We start from the raw sequence: 17,506 nt of genomic DNA on the forward strand, positions 1-17,506 counted from the left end.
CAAGTAGAAAAACACAGTCCATCACGGAGACACCATGCCAACTCTGTGCCTGCTCCCTGGCGGCCAGCTTCTGGGTTGACAGCTCTCATGTTCATTCCCACTGCAGATTACTTGCTTATTATGAAAACACGTTGACAAACCTACGATCCATCTCACACATCTGCAGTGATTTGAGCTGGATTCTTGTGGCATGCCCAGACAGTGTTGGAAGGGCAGTGTGGACCATAAGCCATGTACACCATGTGGCTTGGGATTCACACTGCTTTCCTAGCCACACAGAACCTGGTGATCACAGCTCTTAAAACTCCCATTTTGCACTGGCCCAGCTCCCTCAGCATTTCTGCCAACAGCTCGTTGCCCCTGTGGGTGCTCTCTGAATTCATAACATGTTCCATCAGCCTGGAGTCATCCAGAGAGGTCCCCGATTCAGAGAGCTGCATGGGGACTTCTCTGGTGGTCCAGGGGTTAAGAATCTGCCTGCCACTGCAGGGGATGCAGGTTCAACCCTCGGTCAGGGAACAAAGGTCCAACATGCCTCGGACAAACTAAGGCCGCCCACCACAGCTGGAGAGTCCATTCAACGTATGAAACATCCCACATATCACAAGGAAGAAGCAGAGTGACGTAGCTGAGACCCAACACAGCCAAATAAATAAATAAATAAATAAATAAATATATATATATATATATATATATATATATATATATATATATATAGAAAAGACCTGCACGATTCACTGGCATTACTTCAAACTCTTGCCATCACCCAGGTCATGCCAGGTCATGCTTGTCAGAGTGTCTCTTAGTCACTAAGTTCTGTCTGACTCTTAACAACCCCATGGGCTGTAGCCCGCCAGGCTCCTTTGTTCATGGGATTCTCCAGGCAAGAATACTGGAGTGGATGGCAATTCCCTTCTCCAGGGGATTTTCCCTTCCCAGGGATTGAACCCAGGTTTCCTGCATTGCAGGCAGATTCTTCACCATTTGAGCCACCAAGATCGTGCTTACCTGGATGCAATTCATCCACGCTTGTAATGACAGACATGCCCTTCTCCACAACCCTCCTCAAATATTCTATCCACCCCAAGTGCCTTTATTGATTAACTTTCTTCATATATGGACGTGTAACCTGTGGGCATTTGACACTTTCTCTTGGGTCTGATGACACCGTAAACCCACAGTCTAAGTGTGGTGTTCCAGGAAGGGGTAAAGAAACATTGGTATGGTGGCATGGAGGTAAAACTCCTCCCTGGGTGGGGAAGATCCACTGGGGAAAGGAATGGCAACCCATTCCAGTATTCTTGCCTGGAGAATCCTATGGACAGAGGAGCCTGGTGGGCTACGGTCCATGGGGTCGAAATAATAATCAATTGATTGTTAGTGGCTCATTACTTGTCACCAATGTGTCCTGCCAATAGACAAAGCTAATAATAAGAAAAACTGGGCATGAAGTCTATGAGAACTTGCTGAACAATCTTCTTGATAATTCTGTTAAGTCTAATACTGTTTCAAAATAAAAGTATATTTAACAAAAAATTCAAATGCACAATATATACTAACCATTTTCATGCATTATATGATCAGAGAAGGTTGCACTAAAGATACGCATTGCTTCCTTACATTTAAGCTGAAACCATTCTATGAGAATAAATCAATAAAGTCTTTTTATTAGATGCCATCTTAAGTAATTAATTTAGAGAGATAATGGCATTGACATAATTAGGATCCTGAGCTATATTATATCCTTATCCTTCAGAGGGCAGACAGAATGAAAATCACAGTCACAAAACACTAACCAAACTGATCACATGGACCACAGCCTTGTCTAACTCAATGAGACTATAAGCCATGCCGTGTAGGGTCACCCAAGACGCACGGGTCATGCTGGAGACTTCTGACAAAACGTGGTCCACTGGAGAAGGCAACGGCCAACCACTTCAGTATTCCTGCCTTGAGAAGCCCATGAACAGTATGAAAAGGCAAAAAGATATCACACTAAAAGCTGAATTTCCCAGGTCAGGAGGTGCCCAATATGCTATGAGATGGCTGGATGGCATCACTGACTCGATGGACATAAGTCTGAGCAAGCTCCGGGAGCTGGTGATGGACAGGGAGGCCTGTGTGCTGTAGTCCAGGGGGTAGCAAAGAGTCAGACACTGAGCCACTGAACTGAACTGAACTGAGCTAAATTATACTCTGTGTGACATCAGCTATCAACTCACAACCAAGGATTCACAGGATACAAATTTGCACACATGCTTAGTCACTCAGCTGTGTCCGACTCTTTGCGACCCATGGACCAAGCGCGCCAGGCTCCTCTGTCCATGGGATTCGCCAGGCAAGAGTACTGGAGTGGGTTGTCAATTCCTCCTCTAAGGGATCTTCCCAACCCAAGGTCGAACCCACATTTCCTGTGTCTCTTGCATTGGAGGTGGATTCTTTATCCTCTGAGCCATCAGGGAAGCCCCAGTTTACACCTACACAAAGTAGTAATTTTTAGGCCATTGGACTAAAAATAGAGTGTCAGCTGCATTAGACCCTGAGAAAATGTTAACAGAGATAAAGGAGATAGTGCTGAGTTAAAGTTAAAAAAAAAAAAAAAAATTAGCCAAGTGCTATCTCTCGGAGAGAACTCAGGAGACCACCAACGTGAGCAAGAAGAAAACGCAGAAGGAAATTCACCTGGTGAGTGATTGGTTCCCATTTGTTCCCTGAGAGAGTGGATCCTGGATTTCAGTGTGTCAAATTCCCTCCGCTAAGTTTCTTTCTAACATGTAGTTTCTGGCGGCTCGAAACTCATCATTCTCAGCAAAACGTTCTCAGGAATGCCGGGAGCCAGCGCGAGGAATCCCACCCGTGACAAGGTCATGCAGCAGAGATCTAATGGGCAAGGTCGAGTCAGATCTCAGGTTTTCCCCCTGGTATTTCCTGAGCATGTACCCCCCAAAATAAGAATATGCCTGCCTGGAAAAAGTCATCTCCAGGCTTTAGTCTGCATTTGAAAGGGTGTTTCAATCCAAAAACCCCTCTGATGGCTTTTTAGCCTGCCTGCAGGACTTGTACCCCTGCGCATGTGATTGTTTGAGGCCTCCTGACTGCAGGAGGCACAGGAAGCTTAAAACATCCTAGGAACGTAGGGGCTTCCGAGGAGTCAAAATCATTAGAATAGGACTGATTAAAGGTTTCATTTGTTGAGCCAATACTTGCTGCCAAATTTTCATATCTTTTCCTTGTTAATATAGTTGGTATATAGAAAAAACAAGTAGCAACATTAGATCTTTGAGTTAAGTACCTTCTTTGTTATAAACTACTGCACCTTTGTTCTGTAGAGATGTAACTTTAGTGCTTTAAGAAGATGCAGATTAAAGAAAAACACTTCAGGGGAAACGAGATTATCATTCATTAAGAAACAGAGCCAAAAAGTGTTAGCAAGCCTCTGGGCCAGAAGATAATGTAAATCACCTGAGACCTTTTGTATACAAAAAGATATACAGAAAGAGTCTGGGCTGCTAAAAGCTACATAATTTTGTATTACTCATTGATCTCTATGTACAATCAAAAAGGTATAAAAGGCCTTTCTGGACAATAGGGGCCTGGCCAGTCATTGGAAGGACTGGTTTCCCCCATGTCTCCTCTTTACTCTAATTTCTGGCTGAATTCCCATCTGGGGCGTGGAGGCTTGCCATGTCTACTTACTTGTCTGGGCTTCTACGATATGTAAGAGAGAGAGCCAAAGGTGGGGCACTCTCCGATATTCAAATGAACGCCGGTGGCCTAACGTAGATGGTGCAAGCTCCTTGTCTGGAACTTTATTAGTTTTCCACGTAAACCAAGTTAATCAGCCTCTTTTCTCCACTGAATTTTCCTACTATACTATTTCTTCCTAATCTAATCTTATATTAATAAATAAAAGCTTTTTCCCTCGCCAACGCCATCCCCGCTTCGAATTCCCTGGATCCACTGGGGCTGGACCCCGGCACAGGAACATGAGCGGGTCTCATGGACCGTGGACGGTATCTTTCGAGACTCTTCATGTAAAAGAGAGGGGGAAAGAGTGAGCGAGAACATGACGGGTTGATACAGATTTACATTTTAAATTTATCAGCTATAGTAACTATTATTTATTGTATGTGTTAGAAAATATTTTATTTTATAAAATAACCGGGCTCAGTAGTGTGTGACTCTTTGAAACCCCATGGAGTGTAGCCCACCAGGCTCCTCTGTCCATGGGATTCTCCAGGCAAGAATACTGGAGTGGGTAGCCATGCCCTCTGACCCAGGGATTGAACTCGTGTCCCCAGCAATGCACACGGATTCCTTATCATCTGAGCCCTATGTTTAGAAAAGGTAACTGATGAAAAAGTACTGTACTGCACAGGGAACTCTATACCCTGCTCTGGAGTAACTTAAATGGGAAGGAAATCCAAATCAGAGGGGATATAGGTATATGTATAGCTGAGTCAAAAATCACTGCAGATGGTGACTGCAGCCATTAAAAGACGCTTACTGCTTGAAAGGAAGTTATGACCAACCTAGATAGTATATTGAAAAGCAGAGACATTACTTTGTCAACAAAGGTCCATCTTAGTCAAGGCTATAGTTTTTCCTGTGGTCATGTATGGATGTGAGAGTTGGACTGTGAAGAAAGCTGAGCACAGAAGAATTGATGCTTTTGAACTGTGGTGTTAGAGAAGACTCTTGAGAGTCCCTTGGACTGCAAGGAGATCCAACCAGTCCATTCTGAAGGACATCAGCCCTGGGGTTTCTTTGAAAGGACTGATGCTAAAGCTGAAACTCCAGTACTTTGGCCACCTCATGCGAAGAGTTGACTCATTGGAAAAGACCCTGATGCTGGAAGGAATTGGGGGCAGGAGGAGAAGGGGACGACAGAGGATGAGATGGCTGGATGGTATCACTGACTCGATGGACATGAGTTTGAGTGAACTCCAGGAGTTGGTGATGGACAGGGAGGCCTGGCAGCTGTGATTCATGGGGTCACAAAGAGTTGAACACGACTGAGCGACTGAACTGAACTAAAATGAACTGATAGCTGAGTCACTTGCTGTACAGCAGAAATTAACTCAGCGCTAACACAGTATAGTAAAACAACTATACCCCAATAAAGTTTAATTTTTAAAAAAAATTTAAAAATGAAAAAAAAAATAAAGGTTCCCCAACCTATCAATTAGGATCAACCAATTAAAAAACAAAAAACAACAACAACAACAAAAAACAGTGCCGTAAATATTTCAATAAGTTACATAGCTTGATACAAATGTTTTAAAAACATTTCTTGAAAATAGTCTTCATTTTAAGTAATATTATAATCATTGGGTAGTATATGGGAGCAACAAGAGGTTCTTTCTATATCAACTCAGTGATTTAACTGGAAGGCAATTCTTAGATGAACATTGATATCCTCTCTTAGAATGTATTTTTAAATATATTCTTGTACTTTTTTCCTGTAGCTTTACTTTTTCTTTATTTATTGGCCATGCTGCACAGCTTGTGGGATCTTAGTTCCCTGACTAGGGGTTGAACCTTTGCAGTGAAAGTGCGGAGTCTTAACCATCGGACTACCAGGGAAGTTCCATTTCTCAGAACACTTTTTAATCATTGCTTTTTCCCCCTAATTTTTGTCTCTTTCCTTATTCCCAAGGAGACAGATTTTGCTTAACAGAAAGGCAGTTAAAGTCCATTTAAAAGACTCAATCAGTGAAGACTACGTTTCTAGGAGAAATGAATGAGTAGGAGGTGAGGAAAGTTCTACAGAATAGAATTTATATTCCATTTCCTTCTCAAGTAAGGCTGACAACCCTCCAGGAATACGCCCATGAGTCCACTGAGTCTATCTTGAGTCTTTGATCCTGAGGCAATTTGTTGATTTTTAGAAGACAAACACTTATTTGAGACTCAAGAAAATGGCCATTGATTTCTGACAGTTGTTTCTACTTCTGTGTGTGTGAAAAGTGATACTGTCCCTTGAAACCAAGTCCAGGGAGCACACAAATTAAGTTAGTTCTGAATTATGAAGTTAGACCCTTGAAACCAATAACCAGGGTATCAACAGTCCTAGTGGTCTGCCTCATAGAGATTTAATGAATGCCTTCGAGGGTCCACTTAATAAGATTTTATTGAGTTTAAGGGGGAGAAAAAAAGATAGCCAGCATTTTTCACTCTGCATTGAGCTGACGGACACAGAAATAATAAAACATAAGATATGATAATGCTAGCACATTTAAGTTAGCTTGCACAAAAAGGTCATCTTTTGAGTCTTTTTTTTTTTTTTTGGCTGGATTCAAACGAACAGAAGATGCATATTTCAAAACTGACTGTAGGCGGAGGGGGGAATTCAAAAGTACCCTCTCTCAGATAAAGGAAATCTCACTGCAATTTGAATTGTGCTCCTGTGTGGTTTATAAACGGCGGTAATTCTTAAAACATCGCTAGAGAGTGGAGTTTGAAAAATGCATTATAAAGTATATGCCCTTTAGAAAAGATGTCACAATATTGAAAATTATGAGTGATTTGCCTTTTAGAAACTTTTAGCAATCTGCTCTGCTACATTTTAGAACCGTACTTTATAGTGGAACTGTCTCTGCAGTGATGAAAATATTCTATGTCTGACCTGTACCTTATGCTAACCACCAGCCAGGGTTAGTTACAAGTTACAAACTTGCATGTATTTAGAGACACTAGTTTCAAAGAATGAGTTCCGTACATGAAATTCCACATATTTCATAACTGTGTGCAAATTCAACCCTTAAAAACATCCTGTAAAAACATCTCCATGCATTTCAATGTACACTGCAAGAATTATATATACAGATTGGATTGTTTCCAAAATTATGAGAACCTATGGGAATTTTGCTTTGTTTGGTCATAATTCTGAGGGTTTTGTATCTGATTTCAACCACGAAATGTACAGACAATATATGCTCTTTTTTTAAAAAAAGATTTTTTAAAATGTAGATCATTTTAAAAGTCTTTGTTGAATTAGTTACAATACTGTTTTAATTTATACTTTGTTTTTTGTTTTTTTGGCCTGGCGGCATGTGGGATCTTAGTTCCCTGACCTGTGATTGAACCCACACCCTCTGCACTAGAGGAAAAGTCTTCACCACTGGACCGCCAGGGAAGTCCCCAGAATATGCTCTCTCCTTCTAAAATACCGGAAGAAAGACTTTAAGGCCCCAGTGATACAATGTCATTTCTCTTTGATGCCAGAGGCAGAACCACAATGTTGTCTGAGATTAAAGAAACATTATTGCTATTACTACCATTATTATGATACATTAATAAAAATCATTAATCTTTATACCACTAATGCCATTAATAAAAATCATTATTATGATTTTTTTGTTTTCTTCTAAAGAGAAAAGTAAGTGCATATAAATATGATAGTGTTTAGTCTCAATGTGGACCACAGCTACTGTGCATTCTCTCTGCATGGTTTTTTTTTTTTTTCCGTTTTATTGAGAAATAACTGATGTGTGTGTGTGTGTATCTCACCATACGTTTAAGGCATACACTGTGATGGTGTGATGTAGAAATTCTGTCAAACAATATCCACAGTAGCCTCCACCAACACCGTTAATGTAACAAGCCCATCATTTTTAATATAGACACACGCTCTGCTTGAATCTAAGACAGGGTGACAAAACTATTTTTAAAAGGTCAAAATAATCATTATTGTAGGCTTCGCAGACGTAAAGGTTCTGTTGGAAAGACCCAGTTCTGTTCTTTTAGGTCTCATGAAGCCACAGAACTGAATCGGGGTTATTTTCCAATAACGATTATTTTATGAATTAGACGTCAGGTTTGACGGCCACGGTTCACCAACGCCTGACACAGAGTAACAAATTCAGGCAATTCGGGGCTTCTGTTTCACTTTTTCATCGTCAGTTTGGAATGTCAATCTCTTATTTTAAGGCTATTTACATCACCATGTCCTCTTTCTTTTAAAACTTTTTTTACAATTTATTTATTTCGCTGCACAAGGTCTTAGCTGTGGCAGGTGGGATTTAGTTCCCTGACCAGGGGTTGAACTCAGGTCTCCGTGAATTGGGAGCACAGAGTCTTAGCCACTGGACCACAGGGAAGTTTCTCCTCTTTCTCAGTAGTAACCATTTCCCCCAATCTCAAGCATCGAAGCAGTCCGCTCTCTTGCTGGTCTTGATGGACAAGGTGACCTTGCTTCCAGTGTCTTTAGATGTCAACCAAACTAGGAGACATCAAAGTCATTTTCAAACACTTCAAGGACAATTTTCCAATATTCAATGATACTGCATTTTTTTTTTTCCTTAATTGCTCAGTCGTGTCTGACTCTTTGTGACCCCGTGGACTGTAGCCCACCAGACTCCTCTGTGCATGGGATTTTCCAGGCAGGAATACTGGAGTAGGTTGCCATTTCCTTCTCCAGGGGATCTTCCCCACCCAGTGTCCTAAATTGCAGGCAGAGTCTTTACCAACTGAGCCACCAGGGAAGCCCATATTGCGATTAATGTTGCTATAATTATCTGATAATCTTTAGAATGGGTTTTGAGTGAGAGTAACTGCCTTTAAAGGGCTGCCCAGGTAGCTCACCGGTAAAAAAAACCTGCCTGCCAATGTAGGCTTGATCCCTGGCCATGGAGATCACCTGGAGAAGGACAGAATACTATACGTTTTATGCAATTATATGTCTATATATAATACTACATATTTTTATATGTTGGGATAATGTATAATTTAAACCAAAATTAATGTAAAAAGGATATTATATTATTTATTTAAAAATTTATATATAGATAACATATATGTTATACATATATAAGGACATGGTATATTATTTAAATCAGAGTTCATATATATAACATATATACACACGTATATGTATACATATACATGTTGCATAGTCGCTGTGTCGTGCCTGACTCTTTGTGACCCCATGGACTGTAGCCTGCCAGGCTCCTCTGTGCATGGAATTCTCCAGGCAAGAATACTGGAGTGGGTTCTCAGCCCAGGGATCAAACCCATGTCTCCTGAATTGACAGGTGGGTTCATTACCATCTGAGTCGCCAGGGAAGTCCTTATAACATGGACTTATTTATTCAAAGCAAAAATATTGTTTTTATTACTCTATTATTTAAAGCAATTATACTATTATATTATTAACTATCTTACATTATATATTAATGGTAATTGTGTTAGTTAATAAGTAATTAATTATTTTATGTTAATATTATTAATGAACAATTTGTTTATTATTAATTATCCTAAAATGATCCTATCATTTAAATAAAAATTTATGTAAATACAACACATACATGCACATGCATAGATATAGAAAAAATAGTTTATTATTTAAACCAGAATTTCTGTATATAACATACATATATGCTTATGTGCCTACTATATGTCAGACCTTTATTCAATAAATATTCATGGAGAATCAACTTGAGGTAGCCTCTGAATTTAATGAAGACCCTAGCTATTTTTCTTTTAAATAGTTATTTATTTGACTGCACCAGGTCTTAGCTGTGGCCTGTAAGATATAATTACCTGCCTAAGGATTGAAACCCCTGCTTTGGGAGTGTGTAGTCATACACACTGGACCACGACTGAAGTCACCTGGTCCTCGGTTCTTACATATCCATTAAAATTGGGGAAACGTCCTTATTTTTTCATAAAGCTTTTTCTTCCACAATAATCAATTTATGGTCACTAGATTCATCATTTTGAAAGGAAATAAAGAGAGATCATTTGGGAGAATATTCCAAAGAACAAAGAGATGACTCAGTTAACCTCGGAGTCGGTGCTAGAGCCAGGGGTGAGGGGGACGGGTATGAAGGGTTTGAGTCCCTGTGAAAACCCAAGCTGTGTGGACAATTGCTTTAATTCTACACAGGGATTTGCAATGGCAGCATCTGGCTACGGGATGGTGGACCAGGGATAACTGGGAACAGGAGAGAGGACCAGAGGAGGCTCACACAGGAGAGACAGGGGAGCAGGCTAGACTCACACAGGAGAAGGCAGCAGGTGAGACTCACACAGGAGAGGGGAGCAGGGGAGACTCACTCAGGGGAGAAGGGAGGCTCACACCAGAGAGAGAGGGAACCAGGGGAGACTCACTCAGGAGAGAGAAGGGAGCAGGCTAGACCCTCACAGGAGAGAGAGGGGAGCAGGGAGACCCTCACAGGAGGGAGAGGGGAGCAGGGAGGCTCACACAGGAGAGAGAGGGGAGCAGGGGAGACTCACTCAGGAGAGAGAGGGGAGCAGGCTAGACTCACAGAGGAGAAGGCAAAAGGGGAGACTCTCACAGGAGAGGGGAGCAGGGGAGACTCAGGAGAGAGAGGGGAGCAGGCTAGACTCACACAGGAGAAGGCAAAAGGGGAGACTCACACAGGAGAGGGGAGCAGGGGAGACTCACTCAGGAGAGAGAGGGGAGCAGGGAGGCCCTCACAGGAGAGAGAGGGGAGCAGGGAGGGTCTCACAGGAGAGAGAGGGGACCAGGGGAGACTCACTCAGGAGAGAGAGGGGAGCAGGGAGGCCCTCACAGGAGAGAGAGGGGAGCAGGGAGGGTCTCACAGGAGAGAGAGGGGACCAGGGGAGACTCACTCAGGAGAGAGAGGGGAGCAGGCTACACTCACAAAGGAGAAGGCAGCAGGGGAGACTCACACAGGAGAGGGGAGCGGGGAGACTCCCCCAGGAGAGGGGAGCAGGGATGTTGCGGACAGGAGGGTGGACCAGCAGAGAGTGATGGAATCACAAAGGCAGGGACTGGTGCAATCTCACACCTAAGAAAATCTCATGCACAAATGAATGGGCTACATTTTCAGAAGTAACTCCCATCCCTTTGTTTCCACTGTTTGACCCTGCTGTTTCCCTCTGTATAGAATCCTGACTGTATCTTGCTGTTGTTCCCGATAATACTGAATCCCCAAAGTGAGCATCAACCGTTTCTCACTCCTCCCTTATCATTAATGAGACCATCAAGCTTTTAAGCTGCAAATCCTTCTCAGTTGAGACTAAGAAATGGTACATCTGAACAAGAATGGACATCACGAGTTTGGGTAAACTCCGGGACTTGGTGGTAGCCAGGGAGGCCTGGCCTGATGCAGACCATGGGGTCACAAACAGTTGGACACGACTGAGTGACTGAACTGAACTGAAACAAGAATAGGGACTTTTCTGGCAGTCCTGTGGTTGAGGCTTCACCCTCCAGGGCAGGGCACATGGGTTCCATCTCTGGTCCAGGAGGAATACACATGCTGAGGCGCAACTGAGCCCACTCAGCCCAAGTACTGAAGCCCCCTCACCCTAGACTTCAGGGTCCCCAACAAGAGAAACCCCCGCAGTGAGAAGCCCACATAGCACAACTCAAGAGTTGCCCCGGCTCACTGCAACTAGACAAAAGCCCTCAGACATCAACAGTGACCCAGCACAGCCAGAAGCCAATGAATGAATAAAACCCCCTTACAAACAATAACACGGATGCTTCCCTGGCGGCCCAGGGGTGTAAGACTTCTCCTTTCCATGCAGGGAGTACAGGCCTGATCTCTGGATGGGGAGCTTACATTCCACATGCCTTGTGGCCGAAAACCCCAAGACATAAAACAGAAGCGATATTATAACACATTCAATAAAGACTTTATTGTAAAGTAAAATAAAAAAATAAAAAGAAATTCAAAAAAGAAATGTAATGTTCAGTTTATAAACTGTATTCTATTTTTAAGTCCATGAATATGTAACTACTTTTAAGAAACCTTAGATTAATGATTCATCCCATTTATAATCATTTTAAATAAACATCTCCTAATAGCTTAAAAAAATGCTTCACATAAGAAAATAGTTTACAAAAAATTAGCAATAATATTTAGAAGGCTTTTATTTCTGATTACATTGTTGCTATTGCCATTCGCTATTTTTCCATTATTAATCCATTTTTTTGTATCTTACTGATTTTTTTTTTTAATTGTCATTGCTTCCATATTTTCAACATGATTTTCCAATGAGATTAGCTTCTGGGTTTGACATAAAATGTCTGGAAACTTACACAGGTTTGCATGAACTTTGGAGACACTGTGCCAGCTTATTTGAAACATGGTCCAAGCGGAGACTTTATGACAAGGTCTATATCTCACTCTTAGCTCTATTGACTCAGAATATGATTCCAGTCTCATCAGGCTAAAGAAAATGACAAAAAAAATAATTCTTCATAAATGCAGCATATTGGGAGAATGTTATAATCTAAAATCAAGCTCAACATCTTTATCATGGAGGGTGGTGTCACTGGGCTTGGTGGCAAGTGTCCCCAGGAGACAGTCTCAGAGGCAGAGTAGGAAGGCAATCTGTCATAATTTGTGCAGTTGTATAATAAATTAATAGAAATCTATTCTGAAATTTAAAGGGGAGAAGCTAAGTGAGACATCACAGGGGGAGCAAAGATAGGAAAATAAAGTTACAGCGTACCCATGAATGGGCATTGAGCCAGGATGGAAAGAGATTAAGGATGTTTGCCTATGCAACTTTAAATTTTTACAGATAGACACACTGAATCGGAAAAATATATACACTTGGCAACCTCACATGGCAAATATCAATCTATGCGTCAGTTTCAAATGTCTGTGGAAACCTCGTCTTTTATCCATTAGGATGTGTCTTCTCAGATGATCTCTGGCATTTCCACGACAACAAAGCACAGAGATAAGGCTGGGGATGAATGCGATTCTTGACGTGTGTGCTCAAGGAGGACGAAAACCCACCGATCTTGGGCCTCCCCTGGTGGGCCAGTGGTTAAGACTTGACCGTCCAATGCAAGAGGTGTGGGTTCAACCCTTGGTCAGGGAGCTAAGATCCCTCACGCCTTGCGGCCAAACACCCAAAACTTAAAACAGAGGCGGTAAGTTGTCACAGATTCAAGAAAGAGTTTAAAAATGGTGCAGATCAAACTTTAAATAGAACCCACAGAGGTCTGTAGCCCGGATCCAAGTAGCACCTTCCCATATTGACTCTCCGTCTCACCAGTGCAGGGGTAAATGGGGAAAAGAAATCAAACACGGGAAAAGAAAGAAAGAAAGAAGGGGGAAAAAAAAAAAACAGCTAGACAGGCACGAAATCAGGGAAGGGCGATGCAAGACAAAGGTTCAACCAGAAGACACAGAGTTGAAAGAGGGAGAGGAGACAACAGAGGATGAGACGGTTGGATGGCATCACTGACTCAACGGACGTGAGTGTGGGCAGTGGCTCATGTTCTGGGTTCTATTCCTGGTCGGGGAACTAGATCCCCCATGTCTCAGGGAGTAGCCAAAATTTATTTTTTTTTAATAGGTAAGCATAAAAAGAAAAAAAGAAAGAAACTGTTGGATTCCTGTAGCTGCTAAAACAATCTATCTCAAAGGATGCAGCTAATGACCACAGCCATCCATTCTCTCACGGTTCTGGAGCTGACGTCTGAAATCCGGGTGTCCCTGGGGCTGTGTCCTTTCTCAGAATATCCGAGGAACCCCTCTGCCCCTGCCTTCCAGCAGCCCCTGAGATTCCTGGACTTGTCACTTCATCCCTCCCATCTCTGCTACTATCATCACACAAGCTTCCTCGAGTGTCTCTCTTTCTACATGGAAGTCTCCTCTCTGGGCATGTGCCGAGTCGCTCAGTCATGTCCCACTCTTGGCGACCCCATGGACTGTAGCCCGCCAGGCTCCTCTGTCCATAGGATTTCCCAGGCAAGAGTACTGGAGTGGGTTGCCACTTCCTTCTCCAGGGATTCTTTCGGACCCAGGAATTGAACCTGCATCTCCTGGATTAGCAGGCAGATTCCTTAACAATGCACCACCCGGGAAGGCCCTCTGTCCATGTATATTTCTATATTTCTTCTCTTCTTATAAGAGAAGAGATGAAAGAGGGAGAAGGGGATGACAGAGGATGAGACGATCGATATGATACCAGTCATATTAATGGTGAGCCCACTGTACGCCCACCTGACATCTTAACTTACATCTGCAAGCACTGTTTCCAAATAAGATCACAGTCATGGGAAAGAACTAAAAACAGAGCTCCCATATGACCCAGCAATACTACTCCTGATCATATATCCAGAGAAAACCATAATCCGAAACAATATGGGCACCCCAATCTTCAAAGCAGTGCTGCAGACAATAGCCAAGACATGGAAACAACCAAATTGTCCAACAAGAGAGGAAGGGTGGATAAAGAAGATGTGCTAGATATATACAATGGAATATTACTCAGCTGTAAAAAAGAACAAAATAATGCCACTTGCCACAACATGGGCAGACTTAGAAATTATCTTACAAAGTGTAGTAAGTCAGAGAGAGATAAATATCATATGCCATCACTTACATGTGGAATCTTAAAAAAAAGGCAGTACAAAGAAAAAAAAAAAAACCCTTATATACAAAGTAGAAGCACACTCACAGACACAGACACCAAACTTACGGTTACAAGGTGGGAAAGCAAAGACAGTTCAGTTGCTCGGTCATGTCCGACTCTTCACAGTCCCAAGGCCTGCAGCACGCCAGGCTTCCCTGTCCTGCACCGTCCTCCAGGGCTTGCTCAAACTCATGTCCACTGAGTCAGTGATGCCATCCAAGCATCTTATCCTCTGCCGCCCCCTTCTCCTCCTGCCTGCAATCTTTCCCACGGAGGAGATAAATGGAAAGGGTGGCATTGACATATAGATATGACTACATGTGGATAATTAACAAGGACCTACCCTGCAGCACAGAGACCTCTACTCAATACTCTGTAACGACCTATAGGTGAAATGATCTAAAAAAGCATAGCTACACGTGTACTTGTGACCGACTCACAAGGTTATTTATCACAAACTAACAATATTGTAAATCAACTAAAACCCCAGTAAAAATTTCTCCAGGAGATAGTGGAAGACAGCGGAGCCTGGTGGGCTGTAGTTCATGGGGTCCCAAAGAGTCGGAGTTGACTTAGCAACTAAATAACAACCAGCCAATCCCGATTTTGGAAATCAGCAATAGCACTGTGCTACATTACCTACTGGAAGATCTTACAAAGAGCTCAAAGGCAATTTGCAAAACTGTTTCCTTTCAAAGCATGGCTACCGGGGGGGGGGGGGGGCGACTGAAATTTACACTGCAATGTTAGTTTTGTCGCCTCTAAATGTGACACTCACATATTCCATTGTAATTTGCCTATTCTCACAAGAGTATCAATCAAGTGGCAGATATTTTGACGGGGTGCACGTATCACTAAACAAACAGCATCAAAAATGAGAGCAGTCACTCAAAGTTTCAATTTCAAAACAGTGAAAAAAAATGTCTTTAATGTTTAACATTTTCTGGAAATCAGCATGTTTTTTCATAATTTCAACTTATGGCGTGTAAGACAGAGGGAGGAAGCCTCAAAAAAAAAACAAGCATCACATACAAATTCCGAAGATGACCCGTGCTGTGTCCTTGCAACAGAAGTTTTTAAAAGTGTTGCTCCTGCAAAAGACATTTTCAAAACGTAGGAAACAGCACTTCCCGTCTGGTAGGGTGGATGAGAGTCCACCAGCCAGTGAAGGAGACACGAGTTTGATCCCTGGTTCGGGAAGATCCCACGTGCCACAGAGCAACTAAGACTGTGTGCCCAAATGACTGAAGCTGGAGTGCCTACAGCAAGAGAAGGCATTGTGATCAGAAGTCTGTGCACTGCTGGAGAGTAGACCCTGCTTGCCGCAAACACAGACAGCACGGGCTTGTCCCAGCAGAGTCCAGTGAAGTCCCAGTGCAGCCAGAAATAAAGAAATCATTCTTCAAAAAGTTATCAAAAATTTTAATTAAAAAAATCCGTGTAAGTGGTTTAATATCTACTTAAAATATTAAGTAAAATGAAAAGGTCACTTCTCCATACATGAATTGCAACCAGTCGTATAGCTCTCGACATTTAATTTGACTTAGTCCATCATGTTTTATGCAATTTCATACATTATGAGTCTTAAAGATAATAAGATATGAGGAGATATCTACATTCGGGGGAGGTTTCTGGTGGCTCAACTGATAAAGAACCTGCCTGTTAATGCAGGAGCTGCAAGACACTTGGGTTTGATTCCTGGGTTGGGAAGATCCCCTGGAGAAGGGCATGACAACCCACTCCAGTATTCCTGCCTGGAGAATCCCATGGACAGAGGAGCCTGGTGGGCTACAGTCCAGGAGGTTCCAAAATAGAGATGACTGAGTGACCGAGTCCTGAATGAATCCTCAGTGGATCCAGCTACTATTTTATTCTCACATAGCTTAAAAGTTAACCTGTCTGCATGGTTAAGGCTGAAGTCTACCGGAACGCAACGCTAGAACAATGAGCAGGATGGTTGGATAACTGAAAAAGTTCTAGCGAATCGGTTACCTTACAGAATGCCTTTCACACAAAAGTCCATCTCACACATTTGTATTCAAGACAGTGGTAGGAAATACTATAAGAAACTGTCTCTCCATTTTCTTAAAAGATTGTTTTGACATGGACCATTTTGAAAAGTCTTCACTGAACTTATTACGATATGTCCTCTGTTTTACATTCTGGTTTTTTTTTTTTTCTTTTTTTCCTGGCCACTAGGCACCTGGGTTAGCTCACAGACCAGGGATTGAACTCACACTTGCTGCACCAGAAGGCAAAGTCTTGACCACTGGACCACCAGGGCTATCCCCCATTTCTCATCAACAAAAAAGAAATCTGATGCTTTCTAGTATCAGAATTTATTTCAGGCAGAAGCAAAACCGACCTTTATAGGAAGGACTCTTTTATTGGAGCTTTCAAGTGAAGTGTAAAAAATATGAGTGAGTAATCCTACCTTTCATCTTTATAAAGCTGTGGAATTTACATAGTGCTTTCCAAGCATTTTCTCTTTTTATTCTTGCAGAATAAAAAAAAAAAAAACTGAGAGGAGGATAAGCATTATTAACTCAGTTTTATGGAGAAGAAAATGTAGCCGCAAATCATCACGGGAGTTGCACAATATCTACCATCTAGAAAGTACGAAACAGCACCAGAGCAAGTTCTTTTAAATACATAATTTTTTTCCTATTCATCTTTGGCTCCAAGAATGAAATAAATGCTTAGATGTATCTCTCATGCTGCACTTTTTTTTTTTTTTGGCTGCACCTCGAAGCATGTGGTCTTTAAAAAAAATTATTTATTTTATTTTATTTATTTATTTTTAAAATTTTTATTTTTACTTTATTTTACTTGACAATACTGTATTGGTTTTGCCATACATTGACATGATATTTATTTATTTTAATTGGAAGTTAATTACTTTACAATATTGTGGTGGGTTTTGCCATGAACCAGCCATGGGTGTATGTGTGTCCCCCATCCTGAAGCCCCCTCCCACCTCCCTCCCCATCCCATCCCTCTTGGTTGCTCCAAGCACCAGCTTTGAGGGCCCTACTTCATGCATCAAACTTGGACTGGTGATCTATTTTACATATGATAATATACCTGTTTCGATACCATTCTCCCATATCGTCCCACCCTCGCCTTCTCCCAC

Source organism: Ovis aries, chromosome Y (genome assembly GCF_016772045.2).
Source record: "Ovis aries strain OAR_USU_Benz2616 breed Rambouillet chromosome Y, ARS-UI_Ramb_v3.0, whole genome shotgun sequence".
NCBI lineage: Eukaryota > Metazoa > Chordata > Mammalia > Artiodactyla > Bovidae > Ovis > Ovis aries.